Here is a 23,818-nt window from a genome sequence, read left to right as displayed (position 1 = left end):
TATTGATAATCTACTGATTTTATGGGCATGAAATATGAAATGTAACAGTTTTCAAATGAGTTTTTGTTGTTCAGTCATTTCAGCTGTGTCTGACTCTTTGTAACTCAACTTGGGGTGTAGTTTGTCATTTCTTTTTTCAGTTCATTTTATAGATTAAGGAGCTAAGGCAGAGTCAAGTGACTTGTCCAGGATCACACAGTAGATGTCTGAGGTCAGTTTTGAAGTCACAAAGACGTCAGGTTTGGCACTCTATCCAATGCTCTCTTCAAAGAATTAGGGATGAGTGTCACGAAGAAGTCAGAGGAGAAGCACGGGGAAGGTGTGAGAAAGCTGCAGCAAGTAACCAAAGATGCACTTCAATGAAGAGAAGGAATAAGGCTGTTATTGGGGAGATTCTTGGAGAAACACTTGAACTGCTCAAATGGCGGGATGAGCCGTGTTGCGTGCACAGCCAGAGCGCTCCACTGACCTCCTCACAATAGCAGGAGAAATGGAGAAAGGCTTTCATCGTGTTGGACTGACCCTGATGGGAATTTCTGAGAAGACACCAACAAGTGTCCCATGAGATGATAGACATAGGTGGATGGTGATCTGTCTCATTGGAGGGAATGTCCAAATAGTCAAGATCACAGTTCCATCTGCATAAATCAGTCTGCTCTTGTTAAGAAAACACTTAATACTTGTTAAGAAAACACTTAATACTTATTAAGAAAATACTTAATACTTGTTAAGAAAATAGCAAAATAAAATAATTTTGCTAGCAGGTCAGGTCTATAGGGGCATCTCAGTGAAGGGCCACCTGAAGGTTTGGCATTATGCTTTAGCAGAAAGTGCTGAACTTGATGACTTGAGTTCTACTCCCAACCCTACTGCTAAATTGCTGTGCAAGCATGGGAGAGTTACATCCCTTCTCTGAGCCTTACTTTCTTCATCAATAAAATGAGACAGTTGTGTTAGATGATTAAAAAAGCAAATAGCTCTTATATTTGAAGCAAAATGCAAGGTACTGGGGATATAATGATGAAAACACATCTCTCCTCAAGGAACATCTAATTTAATGAGGGAATTGTCCTGTACATGGGGTAGTTAAAGTTAAATGGGATGGGTCAAAGAAGGGGTCCAGAGGAAGTGATCCTGAAGGTCCCCAAAAGGCTTAAAATCCTGCGATGCTGTGGTTATAGAGAACAAAAACGTAATCTAGAATATCACACTGACAGTATGCTGGGTCCTTTGAAGTAAATAAATAGGAAGTTGGGCTATGTAGATCCTGATTTGAGAAACCACCTAATACTGCCTAACTCTTTCATGGAGCTGGAGCATGGAAAATGCTTCAGGAATCTTGAGCTACTATTACTATTTTCTTCCTGCACCCTTCTCTTTCTTCTCACCCAAGTTTTTAATTGTCCTTCGTTATCCCCCGATGCCTACCTAACTCAGAGGTTGGATACAGGTGTCTCAGAGATATACTGACTGAAGCAGGTGGTAACAACATGCCACAGGCCATGTTAAAACACAGGTGTAACAGGAGAGATGAAAATATGTGTCTTGTAGATAGGGATACTCTCATTAATTAACTTGCTTGGCTCAGTCAGCTTGACAAAATGGCAAGGGCACTGGATTTGAGTCAGGAAATCTGGGTTAAAATCCTGCCTCACCATTAAGTTAAGCCACTTAACTTCTAAGAGACCTCAGTCGTTTCTACTTCTGAGAAATAGGAATAGTAATGCTTGCATTGCTTCCCTCACAGGGTTGCTGGGAGGGAAACATTTTGTAAACCTTTGAATATCATATAAATATAAATTATTTTCATATGTATTGATGTTAGTCAGGTTGGCTGCTCATGAAAATGGACTGTTTTAGCCAGCTTAGCAAACAGTCGTAAGCTTGTTGAATGAAATCATTCAGCTTGTTGACTGAAAACTTTTATGGGAAGTTGATGATTTTCCCAAAATGGTTCTATTGCTTGGCTGGAGAGTTTTCTCATGTGAACATATTGCTAGGAATAGTGTATGTCTACCATCTTATTTCTCCTTAAATCTCATTGCATAGAAGTGGTCTTAAAGGCTGGTAGTCCCTGTCTAAATCACTTGACAAAGGAATTTGAATTGCTGAAGCCTGAGATAGTCAAGTTGGTATGAAATGGATGGGAATTCTTCTGTTTCCCTCTGAAATTGTGCCTGGAAGGGATGATAAGTTATGAACAGATTTTTGCCCAATACAGCTTCCTCTCATCTAAATAATGATGATTTCTTTTCTAGATTCACAGGCTCTTCTGAGTATAACTCTTTGCTCATGATTAAAACCTTCTTAATTAGAAGCTAGAGAATTTGGTCTAATTTAAAACCAATTTAGAATTCTGGGATTGGAATTCTAATCTTTTTGGTGTTTGTGCCCATGTGCCAGGATGCCCTTAGCAAAACATAGCTTCCTCTTTCTAAGAATGAAAACGTTCTTTAAAAGCCTATTAAAGAGGCCCCAAGGAGTTCACCGACATCAAATAACACTCAAAAGTCAGTATTGGGCAGATTTCAGTTTAAATTAGATAGAAACACATGGACTATATTTCCCTTGATAAACACAAGATCCTAAAAAATTAAGGACATAATTTAGATGTTTTGAAAATTCCTGGGAGGGCATAATAGGCAATCAAAAGATCAAAATTAAGGCCTTTGGGAGAAGGAAGAGGACCCAGAGGAGAGTAATCAAAGTGACTGAATTATTAGAAAATAAGAACTATAAAGCATGGTTAAGAGACCTAGAATTGCTGTATTTGGGAACACAGCTAGAAAATAACTCAATGATAGTGTTCAAGTTGAATACTCAAATTAATCTATAATTTTGTTGGTGTGGATATTCCTTCCAATGATGCAGATGGAAAACCGTTCATGCCTGCTCATGCTGTGAGATGATCACTCATATGCCCATAAGTGCATCATAAAAGTGGTCAAAGCAATTAATCTCTCTGAGTCTCAGTTTGCAGAATCAGGGGACTAGACTTCTAATCCCACACTCCTATGATGGAAATGGTTAAAAAGCAGATCAAATCATATTTTAAATAGACATTGGGTCCTTGAGTTACCTGACTTCTTTTGCCCTTTATCTTTTGAGGATGTGGTCACTGATCTACCAACCCCAGATTCTAGACCCATTCTATTCCATCATAACTTTTGCTTAGGCCATTGATTTATCTTCAAGTCCACTTCTTGCTGTTCCCAGTCTTATCTTGTACTTTGTTCTTTTTTTTTTTTTTTTTTTGCTTTATGGAGGGCAGTTGGGGTTAAGTGACTTACCCAAGGTCACATGGCTAGTTTTGTGTTGTGTCTGAGGCCATATTTGAACTCAGGTCCTCCTGACTCCAGGGCTGGTGCTCTATTCACTGTGCCACCTTGCCGCCTCTTGTACTTTATTCCTAAAAACTACTTTTCCATATTTACTTCCTGTGCTTGACTAAATGTTTCTGTTTCCTCTAAGATACCCCAGTTGTTTTGTGACTAAATTCTTTTCTCAGTCTCCTTTATAGTTCCAGGGACTAGGATCTTCTCCATTTTCCATGTTTCTGATGCCTTTATGGGCTTTCTTCCCCAGTACTCAGGGCACACTGGTCTACCTGAGGTATATTGCTTTTCAGTGATGCTCCCAATTCAGTCACTCTCATCATCAACCAAGCATCATTTATAATAGTGAATTCTCAATGATGTGTGCAAGTAAAAAAAATAGTGTAGATTATCAAATGTTTATTTTATATCTGTAACACTTTCTAACTGCTTTTGAAAGGGAAAAAAAACCCACACCATTTTTATTCTGATTTTGAACTACAGAGATCTCTAAGAATGATAAATCGAAGTGATCTTCCTGGCCCAGTCAAGAGAATTGCATTCTAGTCCAAGATTTGTCAGTAACAGAGATGTGTGATCCAGGCAAGTAATTTTACTTCTCTCATCTGTAAAATGAGGGAGGGTTGATGAAATAATCTCTGTCAGATCTCGCATTTTACACAATCCAGAACATAAGTTCATGACAAAGGAAGAGGCAGTAGGACATAGTAGAATGAGCATTGACTTGGTTTTATTTATTTGACAATAGTCAAATCATAGTCATATGTCATGGTTATAGTCATAGACATACTTAATTTCATTGGCTATGAAATTTATGGAGTGAAAAGTTGGACCAGAAAGCCATTTAGAAGCCTTCTCATTCAAGTATCCTATGGCCCCATAGAATACACAGTGTGTGATATTTGGGAAAATAGATTCACTGAATCAGAAAATTATGAAATTTCAGAAATTTTCAGCATACCAGAAGACACTTAGTTCACCCCCTACCTGAAATGGGAATTTCCTGTATAACATCTTCAATGAGTGGCCATCTGGTTGAAGACATCTGTAGGCAGAGAATTCAATAAGACTGGTCTTTCCTGTTTTCCATTAATTTCCAAAGATCTTGGTAGTGAGTTAGTAATCATATCTGTGTTCATGCAGTTCTTTCAATATATGGGACAGCTGATTAGAATTTATTCAACTAGGCATTCTTTCCCCTTCTTCTCAATTCATATTCCTTGTTATGTTTTATTTAGATTAATGATAGAAATGAGTTCATTATCCTTGATATACCTCGGATATTACGATCCTCTTTGGCACTCTGGGGAAAACTATGGACTCTTTAGAATAATATTTTCAATGCATAAAATAAAATTTGTAGGGCTGTAAAATAAACCAATTTAGCTTAAGTATAGTTATCAAGATATTAAAAAGTCTATGGACCCACCCCCAGGTTAAAAGTACCCTTCTCTAGTCACCTTTTCTGATATGTATTGCATTTGCTCATCCTTCCAGTAGAAAGCAAGCTTGTTAAGGGCAGATTCAGTCTCAATTTTATATTTTTGTCTACAATTATGAGTTGCACATATTATATATGTAATATATTCACACATTTTTTGATTGATCAGTCAATATTTTAAAAACTACAAATAAGTTACCAATCTATATTAGTAGAAGGAGTTTTTATATTGAAATTTTTCTTATCATTTGCACATAGTACAGAAGAAAGAGAACTGGCTTGAGTCAGAAGAAATTAGTTCCCAGACCATTTTTGATGAGGGAACTCGGGCAAGTCACCACTTAAACTTGTTTTCTTAACTGCAAAATGAGAGAGTGGGGCTAGTTGGCTTTTGATGGGTTCTCCCAGGTTGAAGTCTACAATCCTTTGATCCTTTGTTTGTGATTCATCCTCTATGAACCAAAAACTGATTGAGGATAATCTGAGTCCACAGTCTTGTTACCAGGAAATTTGAAGAGAATGAAATCCAACTGTAAAAGCTTGGAAATAAAGTGATCACTTTTTTGGTGGTTACATTATTAGAATTGTTCTCCTTCCTCTTATTACCCCAGATAGGAATCCTGAGCTTCCACACAGGGTGGGAATGAGAACAGAGGAAGGGCGAGCCCTCAGCATTCTGGGAGGGAAGATCTGAAATCACTTTTTCTCCAGGCAGCAGGATAAACACATTTACAGATGTGCCATCACTTCCGAAAGAGGACCATCCTTTCTTGTTTTCTGAGAACCTTTTTCAGATTCCAAACAAAATAACATTGTTGATGCATATTATGGAACCCAGGCAACAGATAATCTTAAATTCACTTCAAGAAGGAAGCAATTATGTTTTCCTAGCACTTAAGGAGAGATTTTGAAGTCAGGAGTAATTTTCCACAGGAATGAAGAATGTGCCAGTCAGGAAGGTGATGACTTATTGCACCAGAAAGGAAAAGGTTAATGGTTTCAGTCATTTTATTTTTTTTCTTTCTTTTAAAAATTCTTTCCTATGTAGAAAATTTCCAGTTTGCATTTAAGTGTTGGAGGGGATACATATGTTCTTTTCAATTTAACAGAAGCACAAATTTCATGGTTGAAGGGGACCTTAGTGGTCCCTTAATAAACCTGACCAAGAATATATGTATATGTATATATGTAATTACATGGAGAACTATAGAAATTATATGTAGAAATCTATAACATGTCTGACAAGTGGCCATCCAGCTTCTGTTTGGAAACCTCTCATTGAGGATAAGGCTCACTAGGCTCATTACCTCCAAAGGCATCCCAGTCCACATGGAATCTTTTCAAGAGGCTTTTATCATTGGGAAGCATTTCCTTGCACATAACCTACATTTGCTAAACTCCTTTCTCATCTTCTTGCTTTGATTCATTATCTATGCCTCCTAATTACTCTTTGCTGCTCCTAGGAAGGAAACTTTCTCTTTGTACTGGAGGTGATGGTTATTATAGTAAAGCTAGCTAGATAAAATATTTGTTAAGTATTTACTAAGAGTCAAGAAGAAATGTTAGGTGATACAATGGTTAGAGTGCCAGGCCTGAAGTTAGGAACGCTCGTCTTCCTGAGTTCAAATATGATACTTACTAGCTGTGTAACCCTTGGTAAGTCACTTCCTGTTTGCCTCAGTTTTCTAATTGTAAAATGAGCTGGAAAAGGAAATGGCAAAACAATATCTTTGCCAAGAAAACCCAAAATGGGATCATGAAGAGTCAAACCAGACTGAAAATGGCTGAACAGTCACAACAAAGTGTCAAAAATTGTACTACATGGGGGCAGCTAGGTAGCACAGTGAATAGAGCACCGTCCCTGGAGTCAGGAGGACCTTAGTTCAAATCCTGCCTCAGACACTTAACACTTGCTAGCCATGTGACTTTGGTCAAGTCACTTAACCCCAATTGCCCTCCAAAAAGCAAAAAAAATAATAATAATTGTACTACATACTAGGAATATAAATACGAGGAAAAAGATATCCCTAACCTTAAGGAGATTACATTCTTTTTTTTTTTGCCTTTTTTTGTAGTACAATTGGGGTTAAGTAACTTGCCCAAGGTTACATGGCTAGTTTTGTGTGTGTGTGTGTGTGTGTGTGTGTGTGTGTGTGTGTTTGTGTGTTAAGTGTCTGAGGCCAGAACCGAACTCAGGTCCTCCTGACACTGGGGCCGGCGCTTTACTCACTACACCACCTGACCGCCCCGAGGAGATTACATTCAATGAAGGAAAGACAGAACATAAAAAGGGAGCTGGAAGTCAGTTATTGATATACTGAAAGTCAGGGGTGGAGGCAGGTGAGGAGGTGGAGTCAGTATGGCTGACTTGGGCATTTCCTTAAAAGAAGGTTGTAAAGAACTCAACAACTGGAAAATAGGGCTGCAAGGGCAGTAAGATATTTTAGTTTTGGAAGACTAAGGACAGAGACATTTTCAAGAGTAAGAAAATTATTTGGGTAGAGTAATTATTTGGGTGTTGTTGCTGTTTGGCCTTTGTTCTCAAAGAGGACCATGAAGACGATGATATGACTTGCAAGTGAATTGGATTTAAGTGAGGGGGGGGGCTGTGCAAAGTCACCAGATCAGGACGATTGGAGATGGCCCCTGGAGCAGAGACAGCACAGGAAGGAAGGAGTGTGGGCACTTGTTCAATGGCATACTATACTAAGAGAGTTCATTGCTAGAGTGTGAGGCCAGAATCTTTTCATATTAAGACCTGCATAGGAGGCCATTGCAACTGAAATTAAATGCAAAGTCTAGCCAACCATACTAATTCTGGGGGATATTGTGGAGAGACATTCAGGAAGACAATTTATAGTCATTAGGGAGCAGATGAGGTCACTCTCAGCTCCGCTTTACTCTCACCTGTCTCCAAGGAATGTAGTCTAGCCCAGATGACATTTTGAACTTCCTTCTGAGGCCTTGATTTTAATGCCCTCTTAGACTATTACATGGAGAGAATCCAATATTTACAAAAATAATTACAAAGAATTAAATCAATCAAGCAACAACTATTTAATAGATGTTTAGTAAATCAGTTAATGAATATTTATTAATCACCTACTATGTGTCAGACACTATGCTAATCTCTGGGGATTCAAATAAAAGCAAAATAACCCCAGTCCCTGCCCTCAAGGAACTCACAGTTTAATGAGGGGGAGGGGGTATTTTGTAAAATACAAATAACTCTAAATGCTGGGGGTACAAAAACCCAAAACAAAATCAGTTCTTGTTTTCAAGGAGTTAAGATTCTAATGGGAGAGACAATATATTCTTTAACTTGTGTATACAAGATCAGTATAATAGATAGAAGGAAGATAATGACAACCTACATTAGAACTCAAGTCTTCTGACTCCTAGACTGGTGAGTTTCTAGTACATAACACTTTGGCCATAAGTCATTTGGTTTTTCCTTTGTTTGCTTGTTTGTTTCTCTTACATTTGTACATTTATTAAGGGTTTACAGAACACTTTCACAGGTATGCTTGAATTAGCCCCCCACAATGACTCACTATTTCTAGGTCAGGCTCCTTAGCCCACATCGAGTCTTTAGCCTTAATTTCAGAAATTCTTACTTCTATCTTGGAATCAGTAGAACTCTAAAAGGATAGTAGGAAACATCTATTCCAGTGTGGTCATATGGAAAGGATGGGGATTACAGAATCAGGAATGCCAATTCAGATCATGCTTCTGCTGTTTGCTACCTTGTATGACTTTGTGTATATTGCTTAAACTTCCTGGACCTCAGTTTCTTTATCTGTAAAATGAGAAGATCAGACTAATGGCTTCTGGAAGGCGCCTTCTAGCTCTGGACTGGTGAGTCTTTGATCTAATCTCCTTATTGAATACGTAGGGAGTTGAGATCCATAAAGGTTAAGTGACATGCCCCAAATTACAAGGGAGAGATGGAACCAGACCTTCTGATGGCCATTTCAGAGTCTTTCTAACCATTTCCTCTGTGTATTTTTCACTACTGTTTTTCACTGTGAATAGGAATTCTTTCTGTGCAGTGTTTAAAAATATGCATGTGTATTTATGCATCTATCTCTAGACTATATATTTATGTTTATATATACTCATATGCCTTTTAACAAGCATGTGATTTATACTTATATGCATAATATATATACATATCTACACACATGTACACATACATGCATAAGTGTGCATATGTATGTATGTGAGAGTGGCATGATTTTAAACAGAAAGAGGAAATGTAGGCAAAGGCAGTAGAATGAGCTTGTTTACATATGTATGTCTATATACATATATACACACATACTTATATGACTCAATCCCATAAAATTTCATTTCAAACCAACCTTAGTAAATTATCCAAACTCTTTCAAAAATCATCTTTTTCATCTCTTCTTGGCAGGTTTCCTGTGACCCAGAAAGTCAAAATGTACTTAATGAAAGACCTTGTGAAGATCAACATTCCTTTCTAGACCACCTCTGTCTTTATAGCTACCTGGCCTCTTAACTGAAAGGATCAAAGATAATGAACCTGACTCGTGCCCAGTCCTTATTTTCTCAGTCTACTTCAGGACCCTGTAGTTCCCTTTATTGTATTTTAAGATTTGACCTGACAGAATCATTTGGTTTTGTGCCCCAGTGTGGGGCTTATGCCAAGAGATTCAGTGTTTCTCAGCAGTCTTTTTTGAATGTCTTGTATTCAGAACTTGGACAGGCAACACAGTCCCTGGGTTTTCATGTCATATCAGCATATGCTAGCTTCATTCTCTCTCATAATTCTTGTCATCACAACTATTCTCTCTTTCCTGAAGGGTATATTCACCAGTCTTTCTTATTTCCAGAGATCTAAGTAGAATTTCAGACACCTGGGGAATATTTGGTTGGATGGAGTAGAAGGAAAAAAGACACATAGGGTGGCGCAGTGAGTAAAGAGCTGGCCCTGGAGTCAGGAGGACCTGAGTTCGGTTCCAGCCTCAGACACTTAACACCCACACAAAAAAACTAGCCCTTTAACCTTGGGCAAGTTACTTAACTCCAATTTCTCTCCAAAAAAAAGCAAAAAAAAAAAGACAGATAGCTAAAGGCTGCCACATAATGCTACTAATTTCGAGTATACTACTTTTATGGGTGCCCATTCCAGGGAATGAATACCTGGGCGGCTTGCTCCATTTGGGTACTGTTAATCCAGAATTGTGGTAGGGGAATGTACCTCTGGGAGAGGCTGACTAAGACTGAGACTTTTGGGGGTGACAATCATGACTGGGCAGTGGAAAGGGAATTCAGTCTTTTCTCATGATGCTTCTTTATGCCTTTTGGTACCTTGGATCACTTGTTTTGAGAAAGAAAGTGCTACCAACACCATTCCCTCCTTCTTCATCGCCCCCAGCACAAGTGCCTTTCATGTAAGCAGCATCTATTTCCCCTTCCCTTCCATCAGACATCAGTTGAAAAGCTTTTGTCTCCTCCTGAAGCTAGGTGGATAGATAGTGGATAGTCAGGAAGGCCTGAGTTCAAATTTAGCCTCCAGATGCTTACTAGCTGTGGGATCCTGGGCAAGTCACTTAACTTGGCAAAGGAGCACCACGTTTATTCAGGCATGCATAGGGGAAGAGGAAATCATAGATGTATTCTCTTTGGCCCCAGAGTCCAGAGATGGAAGCAGTGGACAGAAATGGAGAGGAAGACAGATCTCAGTTTAACAGAAGAGAATACTTTATTAACAATTGTAAGGTTAAGAGCCCCAAGCTGTGGTCTGTGCATACACATGAAAGGATGGGATGTAGCTAGGCTCCTCTAGGCCTCAGTGATCTTGCCCTCTGGGTTTAACTTTGTTCCTGGTCTATTAGCTCATCCACTGGGATAGCAGAAAGGGTTTGGATTTAAGGAATTGAAAGAAGCTGGACTTTTTTTGGAAGCCATTGTGTAACTAGCCTTTCTTTTGTTTGGTAGCCTTCACAAATGAATCTGGAGACAACGGGGATGCTCATTATTAACTGCTTTATACCAGAGACCCTAGACTCTAAACCAGAAAATGGATTAAAAATAATAAAAAAAAGACGAGACCAGAAGGCACTTAATAACCTGGCCCCTTTCTCAATTTCTAGATTATTTACATTCTTCCACACAGATTGTTACCCTCTATGTAGTCTATGACTCAGCAGCACAGACCTGCTCCTGCTGCACTTCTCCATTTCCAACCTTCAGGTTTTTGCACAGCTGTCCCTCCAATACCTGGGATGTTTTTTCTCCTCCCTGCTATGTCATAGTTCCTTCAAGACTCAGCACAGATCCTACTTTCTATAGGAGACCTTTCCCAATTCTCCAGAATCTACTGGTTTCTTCACTCTTCTACTCTGTGTAAAGTAGATAAATACAAGATGTATCTTGTATCAGGGGTATCTGTGCTCTCCAGGTCACATTTGACCCTCTAGGTCCTCAAGTGTGGCCCTTTGACCCAATCCAAACTGCACAGAACAAATCTCTTTAATAAATGGAATTTGTTTTGCAAAACCTGGACTTAAAAGGCTGCACCTTTTAAGGTTCCCCACCCCTGTGTATATATCTAGTGATTTATATCATATAACCATCACTCCCCTTTCCTCTCTGCTCCACCCCCAACCCCTGAGTTTAGGGACTGGTTTTGTTTCAATTTCTATATTCAGCACCTAGCACAGTTCCAGGCACATTTAGTAGATGCTTGCTGATTGGCTGATTCCATATTTAGTTAGCTGTGTCTTTGCTCTATATTTTAAAGGAAATGCTTTAATGAGTTTGGTGCTTGGGCAGAGACTCTCCCATCAGATATCAGAAAGCCACTCCTAAGGAAAAACAAAACAAAACAAAACACAGACAGAAAGCTAGGAAGACTCTTGCCCCTCCTTAGCCAGAGAGAATTTTATTGGCTCTGTGACTGAGGCAAATATTGCAGCTTTTCTAAAAGACCTAATAAAAATAAAAGGCTCAGGACTTCATGCTGAAAGGACATAGTGACACCTGCCCTTCTCAAAAGGGAGAACCAGCAGTATGATGAAGGATTTCAGCTCAAGTCAGAAGCTGGAAATAGCCACCTCAAGTGTCTGGTGGTACCATGCCTTGTGTCATCTGACAGAGACTCCTTGACCAGTAAAGTACTATCTAGCAAAAACCACTCATCTAAGTAAACAGGGTTCAGTGTACCAATATCATTGGGTGAGGGCAGCATGTGTACCTTCCCTGGTGTTAATTGTCCCTATCTTGTCCATATATTACTCTCCTAATATGTTTACCTTAGCAACAAACATTCCTTATGTATTTACCTGTGTGTCTACTCTTATTACCGATGGTGGAAAAGTATGCTTCAGGTTTAGGGGTGTCAGAAACAATCATCTTACTAAAATCTCCACATGACCATGAATGAATTCAGGGGAAAAAGAGATTTTTATATGTTGAGCTCCTATAAGAGACCAGGTAACCCACAAAGAGGCATACCAATCACTGAGGGCAGCCAGATTTTTACTTCTCATTCTTGGACCACAAGGTTCCTGCCCTGTTGGCCCTGTTGTCCATTGGCTGAATATGTTTGTCCTTAGTTCTCAAAGAGGTCATGGCATCAACTTGCAGTTGACTTTAATTTGAGTGAGGGAGGGCTGTGCAAGGTCACCAGCCTCACTTTCTTTTTTGGAATTCATCAGGAAGACTGGAGATGGTCCAGGATGCAATGGGAGGCCCTGACCTTTCTAGGCCAAGGCCTTTTCACTTACTCACTTAAGAGTGAAGTAAGGCCCATTCAATGGGCCTCTTTAAGAAGTGAGTCAAGGGATGACCCCTTTAATTAGAAAAAAAATAATCAAGCTGAGAGGAGAAGACCCTCAGGGTTGCTGTGCCAAAGAGAAACAGTTACCATAGACATTCACTCTAAGCCAGCAGGGCCCATAATAGCCATTAAGTGAGTGAGTAAAGCCACTTCACTCCCCATTGGCTGGATACAACTTCCTGACCTGCCTATTCCATGTTCTTCTCCTGGATGTGTTCCCTCTCCCTCGGCATGCATTATGTGTGCCTTAACATTAGTTTACTCCACTCCGGGGGGTGTGTGGGTTAATATTAAACAGCTCATTAAGCGTGCATACAAGCTTCTGACCTTTTACTCAATCAGAAGGCTGGTTCTGCTAGGTCAAATCTCTGGTTGGAGCTAGTTACTTCTGACTTACATCCTGTTATCTTTACTTTAAGACTGGGAGTGTGTATACCTCACTTCTGTGGAAACAGAGCTCCTTCCTCCCTCACAGGGGGAAATATTTTATTACTAATATTCCTATTATGATATTCATTAAATGACTTTGCTTGGGACTTTCAGCTTCCTCTGGCAGACTATTAAATGTGAACACACGAATGGGGGCTTACAAATTAGAATTTGGAATTGATAAGGATCCAGAGGGTAACTTGAATCCCCCTTAGTTTTCCCTGGAAGATCCTAGTTGTAAGTGGGGGGATGGTGTCCTCTAATGCCATATAATTCGTGCTATATCCTAAAGTATAGTTGCTGGTGGGTTTCCTATTACTGGAGATCTTTCAGAGTAAGCTACATAAGTGCTTGTAAGGGATGTTGTAGAGATTTCTGTTCACATATAGGTTGGAATAGATTGTTTCTATGATCCTTTCTGAGATTCTAGGATTTTATGATTCTGAAGGGCTAGAACCCAAGAGACACCATGACTAGCGTTGGACCTCTAATTAGGTTAATCCTGTTTTTAGTGGGACATAGTTCCTCCCCGGTGCCTTTCTACTTGTCCACGTAAACACACATGAACCACATATTCCTAGAGATAGCTCTGGCATTGATGGCCAAAAAATATCAGGGAAAACAGCACACTTCTGGAAGGATTGGGGCAGTAGTGCTTCCAAGGGGGAAAGAGTTGATTTCTATCCCAAAGTCAAGTTGCACACATTACACAGAGTAAAAGAGACAATTAAGCAAATGATCATGGTTGATTAAAAAAGAAAGAATGAGGCTCAGCCCATAATGCCTAAGGTGCAATTTGGGCTATTAAAATGATTTCAGGGAAAAAAAAAGTATTGATTTCATTTTAATTAAAAATTTTCAGCAGAGCTCATTTAGTTTTATATATTGAAATAGCTCATTGTTATTCAAGTACTCTAATTTTAAATAGTTATTCAACAGGCTCTTCAATTCAGGCAGGGAGATGGTCTCAATTCTCAAATAATAATTTGAAAAACCCCATAAGTTTTAATTTAGAGAGCTCTCTCTTATAAGAAAGCTGCTCACCTACTAGACCACAATCTAGCCAGTGTCCTGGAGAGGAAAAGGCATGGTGGAATCCTGGAGTGAATGATTCCTTGCCTTTAACTCCTTTGTATTCAATAGTTTTATTAGTGTTGAATGTCCATGAATTAAAATGCAAAAAGTTGAGCTTCTTGGCTTGCCTTGCTTATTTAACCTTAATAAAATATAAGGGTCTGTTTCATTAATCAGTAACACACCAGACACAGTACATGAATTTTATCTTCTACTTTCTCCTTTGCACTTCAGAATGAAAGAAAAAAAAAGCATATTGCATGGGTTTGCTAATTTAGGTAGGAACTTTAAAAAAAAATGGAACATAGATGTTTCAATCTTTAAAAAGACCAAAAAATAATCTCCATGATAACCATTTCTGGAAAGTTTTAAAATAGGACAAACTTGCTTTTGTGCATGTGTGAGCAAGTATATGTGTGTGAGAGATTATGTATGTATGTTTTTGTGTGTATATATTTGTGTGTGAGTATTTGTGTGAGAGATAGAGAAACAGAGACAGATAAAGACAAAGGCACAGAGACAGACAGACAGAGACAGATAGAGATAGAGGAAAGACAGAGAGACAGGGAGATTGACAGAGAGAGAGACAGAGACAGAGAGAGAGAGACAAAGAGAGAGAGACAGAGAGAGAGAGACAGAGACACAGAGAGAGAGACAGAGAGAGAGACAGAGAGAGACAGAGACAGAGAGAGAGACAGAGAGAGACAGAGAGACAGAGAGAGAGAGAGAGAGAGACAGAGACAGAGACAGAGACAGAGACAGAGACAGAGAGAGACAGAGACAGAGAGACAGAGACAGAGAGACAGAGAGACAGAGAGAGAGACAGAGAGAGAGACAGAGACAGACAGAGAGAGACAGAGAGAGACAGAGAGTGTTAGGGGTAGATTAGGCAAACTCTGGCCTTATGGTGCTAGAAGTCCTTGAGAATTTCCTTTAGTTCCAATTAGCTTAGACATTATTACTTACTCCTCCTCAGTTTTAACTTCCTCTTAATAAAATATTTTCTTATTGAAAGACTGAAATACTTTTGGTATGAACCATTTTTCCTCAGCATGACATTTTATTTACAAATCTGAAAATCTACAATTAAATTTGGCACACAGTTTCCTCCCCCTCACTATTACTGAAAGATGGTAAGAAACATAATAATGAAATGTAGCACATTTTCTAGTTTTCAAAGCATTTTTGAATGCATTATGTCACTTGATATCCATTATTATGATATAGTGGGAAGGACATTGAATTGGGAGCCAGAAGATCTGGGTTACAGTTCCCCCACAAGCTATAGGACATTAGGGGAGTCCTTTAACCTATTTGAGCCTCAGTGTCCTTGTTTGTAAAAGGAGGGACTTAGATTAGGTGATCTCAAAAGTCCCCTCTGCTCTCAAACCTGAAATTCTTAAAGTTATGGCATTAGACTAGATGATGTCTTTGCTTGCTTTCAGCTTGAAGAGTCTAAGACTGGGAATTTTGTACCCACTGTACAATGAAGAAAATAATTTACCCAACATAACACAGCAAAGAAAGTGAGCAAGCTGTAACTATATCTTCAGATTTATAACTTTCTCTCTACCCTGTCTCTTTCCATCCGTATTCATATTCAACAAAGCTACCAAAGTGACATTCCTAAAGCACTAGTGACACAGTGTCACTGTGTTCAATAAACTCCCTATTATCTTTAGGATTCAATAGGCAGATGAAAACAATTTGTTTCAATGGCCATGTAGGCAAATGAAGAAGGCACTGTGGAGCATTAGAGCTTGATAAGACATGGGAGACACCAAGATCATCCACTGCATCCTGGACTATTGCCAGTCATCTGACTTTTGTTTTTACCACTAGATTTAGTTGACTCTGGAAGAGAAAATGAGGCTGATGGCTTTGTTCAACTGTGCCTCACTTAAGTCTAATGCTCAAGTCATGACATCACCCTATGATGTTATTGGTCATCTTTAAAAATGAAGAATAAACAGGAGAATCCAACACAAGTTCCTCTGGCATTCACAATTCTTTACAATCTGACTCCAATCTATTTTTTTCAGCATTATACTATTATGTGTTTTTCCCCTTCACATACTCAATAGTCCACCTAAACTGGTCTTCTTGCTGTTCCTCACACATAATCTTCTATATCCTGTTTCCATGTCTTTCTACAGGCTGTTTCCCCCTGCACAGAATATACTCCCTCCTCATGTCTTCCAATCAGAATCCATAGCTTCCTTCAAAACTCAGTTCAAACATTACCTTCTACATGAAATCAAGTAGGTGAAGGCTGACCCAGGTCAACTTCCACTTAAATTACGTTGCATTTATTTTGTGTAAGTTTGCCATATATGCTTATGTGTTCAGGTTACCTCCACTGATAGAATACAAGTTCCTTGTTGGGACTGACTATTTCATTTTTCCTATCGCCAGTTTCCTTGACAGAAGGTTGTGGGAACAGTAGAAGAAAACAGAAGGATTTAAAGCAAAAAGAGACAAAAATCATCTAGCTGCCTTAGATGGTCTTGGACTAGTGAAATGGATCAGAGATGGAATTTGGGAGACAGAAATATGGTAAAATTTGGAAGAAACATGAAGAACAATCACTAGACCCAAATATTGCTTCTGATCCTATGTTAATGGTTTAAAATCCAGGACAATTAAGGCAGATAAAAAAGGGATTAAGGGAGACCAAGGAACTGGGAGTAGAACCGAAAGAGGTCAGCGCAAGAAAGAAAAAGAGAATTTTGGTGGGCAGACAAGGCAAGATCTGTGATATAAGGTAAAGGGAACAATGAACGGGTTCAACAAACTGATAAAGTGTATTGGTGGATGGAGGGGAATTGGGGAAAAAGAATTGAGATTGGTGTAAAACTGAAGGGAATTTAGATATGCACTTGCCATACCTACTGCTTAGGACAATGAAGCTGGAGGGACCTCTTGAGCTCTGAGCTACAGTGGGTGTAAAGCAAGCACCAGCAGCTTTCTAGAGGACTGCTGCCGTAAATAACTTTAAGGTTCTGATCACATTGTAAAGTGAACTCTCTATTTATTCAGCAGTAACCTAAAGCAAAACATTCATGGAAACCAAATTACAGCATTCACAATGATACAACATAACAACTTATCACAAAAGTGGCCATATGGTTTTCGATTAAAGTGGCCACATAGTTTTAAACAAAAGATATCATTAAGTCCTTAACTCAATCATCCTTAAGGAGTAATCCTCCTTAAGGGACACAAAGTACAAAGGTCAAAATTTTCTGTCCCTAAGTCACATTTTCTTAATTTCTCAGTCAAAAAGTCTTCTTGCTTCTTTATTGGAGATTACTTCCCAATCATCCTTAACTTAATCATCCTTAAGGGGTACAAGGTACTGAAGTACAAAGTTCTCCCACCCCTAGATCACAATAAATCATGATCTTGTCAATCAGCACTAAGTGCCCAAGGGGAAGTCTTTTCATCTTGGCTTGAGGCTGGCTCCAGAATTCCATGGTTCTTCTTCCATGGGTCCAGCTCCCTGGATCTACCCAACTGTCACTTGGATTCATAGGCAGGCAACTCTCAGCTTCTCATCCAGTTCCTCATCCATCTCCCATTCCATGTTTAAGCTCACAGTGTCCAGTCCACCTCAAGTCATTCACAGTTTCTGTTTCTGGGAAGACAAAGCTTAACAGAGCCACAATAAGATTCATACACATTGCTGGCACCATTATCAATTCACTATCTGCCTGTGAAATCAACACAGACTCACCAACAAGGTCTGATAACTCAATCATCAGTATGGTCCCAGGACCTCTGAAACCCTCCTCCAGGACTTCTGTAAACAGACAACAAGAAAATCCTATTTCAGGGCTTCCAGTAAGGTCCCAAGGCTTCTGTACAAAGTGCAACAAACAAAAATCAACACAGATAGAACAGATAAACATAGTGCTGGCCTCTACAACCATCCCCCGTCTCAATTCTGCTCTATCCCAGCCTGTGATTCTACTTTTATATGGTCATCAGCCTCGCCCTGTTCCTTCCTGTTGCATCAGCAAGTTCCTCCCACTGTGGGATTCACAGATTCTGTTTCTTAACAAAGACTTTATATAATCAGGGCAAAGCTCAAAGACTATTAAACTGAAATAAGATGCTAAATAAATAACTGAAACAAGGTGCTAAGTACTTCTTTGCTTGCTATTACAGTGGGCTAAGCTGATTTGTTGCTTACATTGAATTTGGCATTAACATAGGAAGCCTCTGGGACCAAATTACCAGCTTTCCTAAGGAGGGTCAAACTTTCCCAGGTGGGACACAGGACAGGTTAAAAATTAGTGGGGTTAGGGGGCAGAGTCAAGATGGTGGAGTAGAAGCAGGACCTTCCCATGGTTCTGGCTTCCACCTTCCCCAATCCATGTAAAAAGGGGACTCTAAACAAACTTTGGAGCTGCAGAACCCACAAAATGACACAGAGAAGCTAACCTCCTGCTGAGGACAACCCAGCAGGCCAGCAGGAATTGGCCAGCCCAGCACTCTGGGACCAGAGCCCAGCCCCACACCGAGGCTTTACCCCAGGGAAGGCCTGACCAGCCACTGGCCAGAGGGACTCCAGATCAGCAGCAGCTGTGGCCATTTCCAGATTTATCAACACATAGATGCGAAGGACAAAGTGAGAGGTCAGTGTAGTCTGGACTTTGGGACCCAGTAAGTGGGAGTGCGTGGCTTTTGCCAACAGGGAGAGAAGCTGCTGAGATGCCAGCACAGCCAGCCAGCGCCACATGGCAGGTTCAGCTCCTGGCCTGCAGAGTGTAGGGGGACCAAGCACCAGTCTGAGGTGTAATTGCTCTTGCTTTAACTTGCTTGGATCTGGATTGCAGTCTAGGGTGGAGATCCTGGGATGTGTGTCCAGCTTGCCAGAGCATGTGGAGACCTCAGAGAGGGCACCCATCTAATACCTCCAGCAGCTGAGAAAACCCCAGCATTTGGGACAAAAGCTTGCCTGTCTGGTAGCAGAGTCCTACTGTGGCAAAAAGCCCAGGGGTCAAGTGACTGAGGGGCAACATGACCAGGCAAAGGAAACAAAGCAGACAGAAGATTCCAACATTAGACTCCTATTTTGGGGACAAACAGGAGCAAAACATGGAACAGGAGGAAGACAGTGAAGTCAGAACTTCTGCACCAAAAGCTTCAAAGGAAAATACGAGCTGGTTACAGGCCATAGAGAACCTTAAGGAGCAGATAAGAGAAGTGGAGGAAAAATTGGGAAGAGAAATGAGAACAATGCAAGAAAATTACAAAATGAGAGTCAGCCTGACTGAGGAAAATCATACCTTAAAAAGTAGACTAACTCAAATGGCAAAAGAGGCTCAAAAAGGTAATGAGGAGAAGAATGCTTTAAAAAGCCGAATTTGTCAAATGAAAAAAGAATCTCAAAAGCTCACTGAGGAGAATCATTCTTCAGAATTAGATTGGAGCAAATGGAAACTAATGACTTTATGAGAAATCAAGATGCTGTTAAACAGATCCAAACAAATGAAGGAACAGAAGGCAATGTGAAATATCTCATGGGAAAAACCACTGACCTGGAAAATAGATCCAGGAGAGATAATTTCAAAATTATTGGACTGCCTGAAAGCCATGATCAAAGTAAGAACCTAGAAATCATCCTCCAGGAAGTTCTCAAAGAAAACTGCCCTGATGTTTTAGAACCAGAGGGCAAAATAGAGGTGGAAAGAATCCACCGATCACCTGCTGAAAAAAATCCCCAAAAGAAAACTCCTAGGAATATTATAGCCAGGTTCAGGAATTCCCAGATTAAGGAGAGAATATTACAAATAGCCAGGAAGAAACAATTTGAATATTGTAGAAACACAATCAGGATAACCCAGGATCTGGCAGCTTCTACACTGAGGGGTAGAAGGGCTTGGAATATGATATTCCAGAGGTCAAAGGAGCTGGGATTAAAACCAAGAGTCACCTACCCAGCAAAACTGAGTATCATGTTTCAGGGGAAAATATGGTTATTCAGTGGAATAGAGGACTTTCAAGCATTCTTGATGAAAAAACCAGAGTTGAATTGAAAGTTTGACATTGAGATACAAGAAGCAAGAGAAGCATGAGAAGAACCCTTCTGATCCACAAGCATAACTTCCGTCAAGAACCAAACTTCCCTGACATCTCACTCTCAAATGACTTCCTCTCTTACAGAGGCAGATAAACAACCAGGTGATATTTAATGGTCTCTTCCAGATCTACCATACTGAACTAAAAGTCACACTACCACTCACTATCACACTTTAGTTTTCAAATGCTTAAATACACAGTCTTTAATTGGATCTATCACTTTCTTAATAAATGCCTTTGAGATAGAAAAAAAAAAAAATAGTGGGGTTAGCCCCAAGCAACTCCTGCACTCCTAGTCAGAATAAAATAAATAGAACCATTCTTTGAATAAATAAATAAAAAGACTAAATTGGAATGAGGTATAGCTGTGGCTATGAACTTGTTATTAAAACATGGAAAGAGATTTGAATGACATAATAAAATTATGATGAAGTGATAATTGACTATAAAAAAGTTATATGGTGAATGTTGAGATGCACTCATTCACAAATAGTTCAAAGAAGTCTCAAACATTATGGAGAAATGGGGAAGTTGTACAGTGACTTGTTATTTCTATTTCAAGTGTAGCCTCTTTTCCTTCTTAAAGGAGAGGGTAAAGGGATTCAAATAATGCCCCTCCGTACAGCTAGTGGGGAAAGACATGCATGACTTCACTGAGGGGAAAGGGGTAAAGGAAGGGGAATTTTGACCCTTGTAAGGACAAAGGAGAATGGAAATCATTACACAGAGAAGAAAGGGAAGGAAAAAGGATTGCCTAAAAACAAATCTGAGATTCTTCATGAAGAGAAAAGACTGGGTGCTCTGAGATGGAAGAAACTGCTTGTTCTCTGCAGAATGTTATGATAGAACCACAGAAGCTATGAAGTGAGAGATCATCCATTAAGCGGCACAGGAAGAAGAGAAGAGTTGTAGATGTTTGTTATTCCCTGCTATCTGGCAATCTAGGGTTGTTGTTATTGAAATGTAAATCCTATTGAGAATCTCCCAAGGCTTATAAAAATGGATAAGCACCAAGTTTTAGTGATTCATATGTCACAAATGATACTATCAGAAAGGATCTATTAAAGTATTGTCAAGGCTTACAAAGTCTTGGGAAAGAAACTTAAGACAATAGGGACACAGGGTTGTGTTTTTTCCCTTCATATTGAATCAAAGGATATAGAGTAGAACAGAATAATCTGGAGAATGAATAACCTGGCGAAGAAAGTAGTCATTGAGAAATAGACTTGTATATCTAGGTTTTAATAGCTTAAAACTACATTAAGTTTTAGCACAAACTGTACTTTTGTTAGTTTTGCTCCAACTCTGGCTAGGCAATGAACAGCTTAAAATTTCATTAAGACTCCTGGGACATATGTATTTGTTAGATGCCTTGCAAATCTAATGAAAGAAAGAATGAAGGGAAGGAAGGAAAAGAAAGAAAAGAAAGAAATTATGCTTCAATCATCACTCTGTGTCTTTCAGCTCTTTTTCTGAGGTGGATAGCATGTTTTATCATGAGTTTTTGGAATTGTATTTAGATATTGTGATGATAAGATTCCTGTCTTTCAGAATTGATATTTTTTATAATATTGTTATTACTATATAAATTATTTTCCTGGTTCTGCTCATTTCACTTTGCATTAGTTCAGACATATCTTCCCAGGTTTTTCTGAAAATATCCCCTTCATAATTTCTTATAGATATACTACGATGATATTACATTGCATTTATATTACACAATTTGTTCAACCATTCAATAATTGATGGACAGCTCTTTAGTTTCAAATTTTTCACTACCATTAAAAGCTATTATAAATATTTTTGTCAGTTAATAACTTCTTCATTCACCTCTCATTCTTTAAAATGTAGATGAATTAATTTAGGAAAATTCTATTCTAAACCTGATTTTTGCTAAAGGAGAGAAAATGATTGATAGGCTGGAAATAAGAACCTTTGGGGAAGTGATCATTCCATCCTAGAGCTTTCAAGAAAGGAAAACAGGAAAACTGCATAGAATCTGACATATGCCCTAGATCTGGGGTAAGTGGATTATAAACATCTTAGAAGAAAGATTGGTAGGATGCCATGCAATAAAATGCATCAGGGAAAATTAGTTCAAGAAGGATGAGAGATGCTTAAGAATGAAAACCTGATGCTACAAAAGGAACTTGTTCCAAGGAGAAGAAAAATGGGATTCATCAGAATAACATATGTGGATGCACAGGAACCTTGACACCTAACATATTTGAAAAATAAGTTTACAGAAGATGGCACTCAGGATGGGTAACAGAAGTGCAATGAAAAGTACGATATGATCATGGAAAACTAAGTCAGGAACATTACAGCTCAGAATGAGCTGAAGCTAGCAAAGGAAGCTAGGAAAACAAAAAGGGCTCTAGCTAGGTAACTAGCTAGCTATATTCCTTCAGAGAAAACATGAGATTAAAGAAAAACAATTGGATTTTTACTTGGAGTCGATGGGACAATGATAATCCACAACAGGAACAAGGAATATTTACTCAATTCTCACTTGGTTTCCATTTTCTCTGGAAAGGACAATGACTTTTATACTACCCAAGACAGAAAAAAATGACTAAGGGAGGGTTGATGTCCAAGATAAGTGGATAGTAAGAGAACACTTCATTGCCCAAACGACTTCAAGCCACCGTGCCCAGATAAACTGTGTCCTTGTGTCCTGAGTGAACTGAAAACATCATTCCCGAGCCGTTGGTAGGGATACTTGAAAATTGGAAAAAAGAGAGGTATCACAAGACTGGAGAAGCACAAATATGTCCTGATGTTCTTAAAAGGGAAGAAAATATCTTCAAAACACAGGCTAATGAGCTTGACTTTGATTCCTAGGAAAATTCTAGGAAGAATTATTAAAGAGATTGATGGCAAATATCTAGAAAGGTAATCAGTCTACAAAGAGCCAGCCTGGCTTTGTTAAGGGCAAATCATTTCAGGCTAAATTCATTTCCTTTTTGAAAGAATTATTAAACTGATGGCTGAAGGGAATGCCATGAATAATCTATTTAGATTTGCACAAAGCTTTTGATAAAGTATCTCACACTAACCTTGTGAAGATAGAGAGAAATGGATTAGATGATAATTACAGTTAGAGGGATTCTGAGCCTATTGGATAGAATCATCGTCCAATGGTTTTTAATGGTTCAATATCAATGTGGCAAGAAGTCTTCAGTGGAGTGCCCCAGGGATCTCCAGTTGGCTCTGTGCTATTTAACACTTTTATTGATGACTTGGATAAAGGCATATTTCGTCATGCCTATCAAATTTGCAGATGACACAAAGCTAGGGGAAATAGTTAACATGATGGATGGCAAAATCATAATCCAAAAGAATATTGTCAAGCTAGAACATCAGGATGAACTTAATAAGATAAAAACCATTAGTGATAAGTGCAAAGTCTTGCACTTGGAGACAACAAAGCAACTCTATGAATAATGATAGGGGAAGTATGGATAGATAGCACTTCTAAAAAAAAAAACTGGGTTATTTTAGTTCACTTTTTACTCAGTGTAAGTCCACAGTATAATATAATAGCCAAAACATCTAAGATAATCTTCCTTCCTTCCTCCATCCTTTCCTTCTTTCCTCCCTCCCTCCTTCCTCCTTTCCTCCCTCCCTCCTTCCTTCCTT

Source organism: Petaurus breviceps, unplaced genomic scaffold, assembly GCF_028583685.1.
Source record: "Petaurus breviceps papuanus isolate PSGF00001 unplaced genomic scaffold, PetGlider_PUasm1.0 126, whole genome shotgun sequence".
In the NCBI taxonomy this organism is placed as follows: Eukaryota; Metazoa; Chordata; class Mammalia; order Diprotodontia; family Petauridae; genus Petaurus; species Petaurus breviceps.
The sequence above is the reverse complement of the archived record's forward strand: the minus strand, read 5'-3'. Positions refer to the sequence as shown.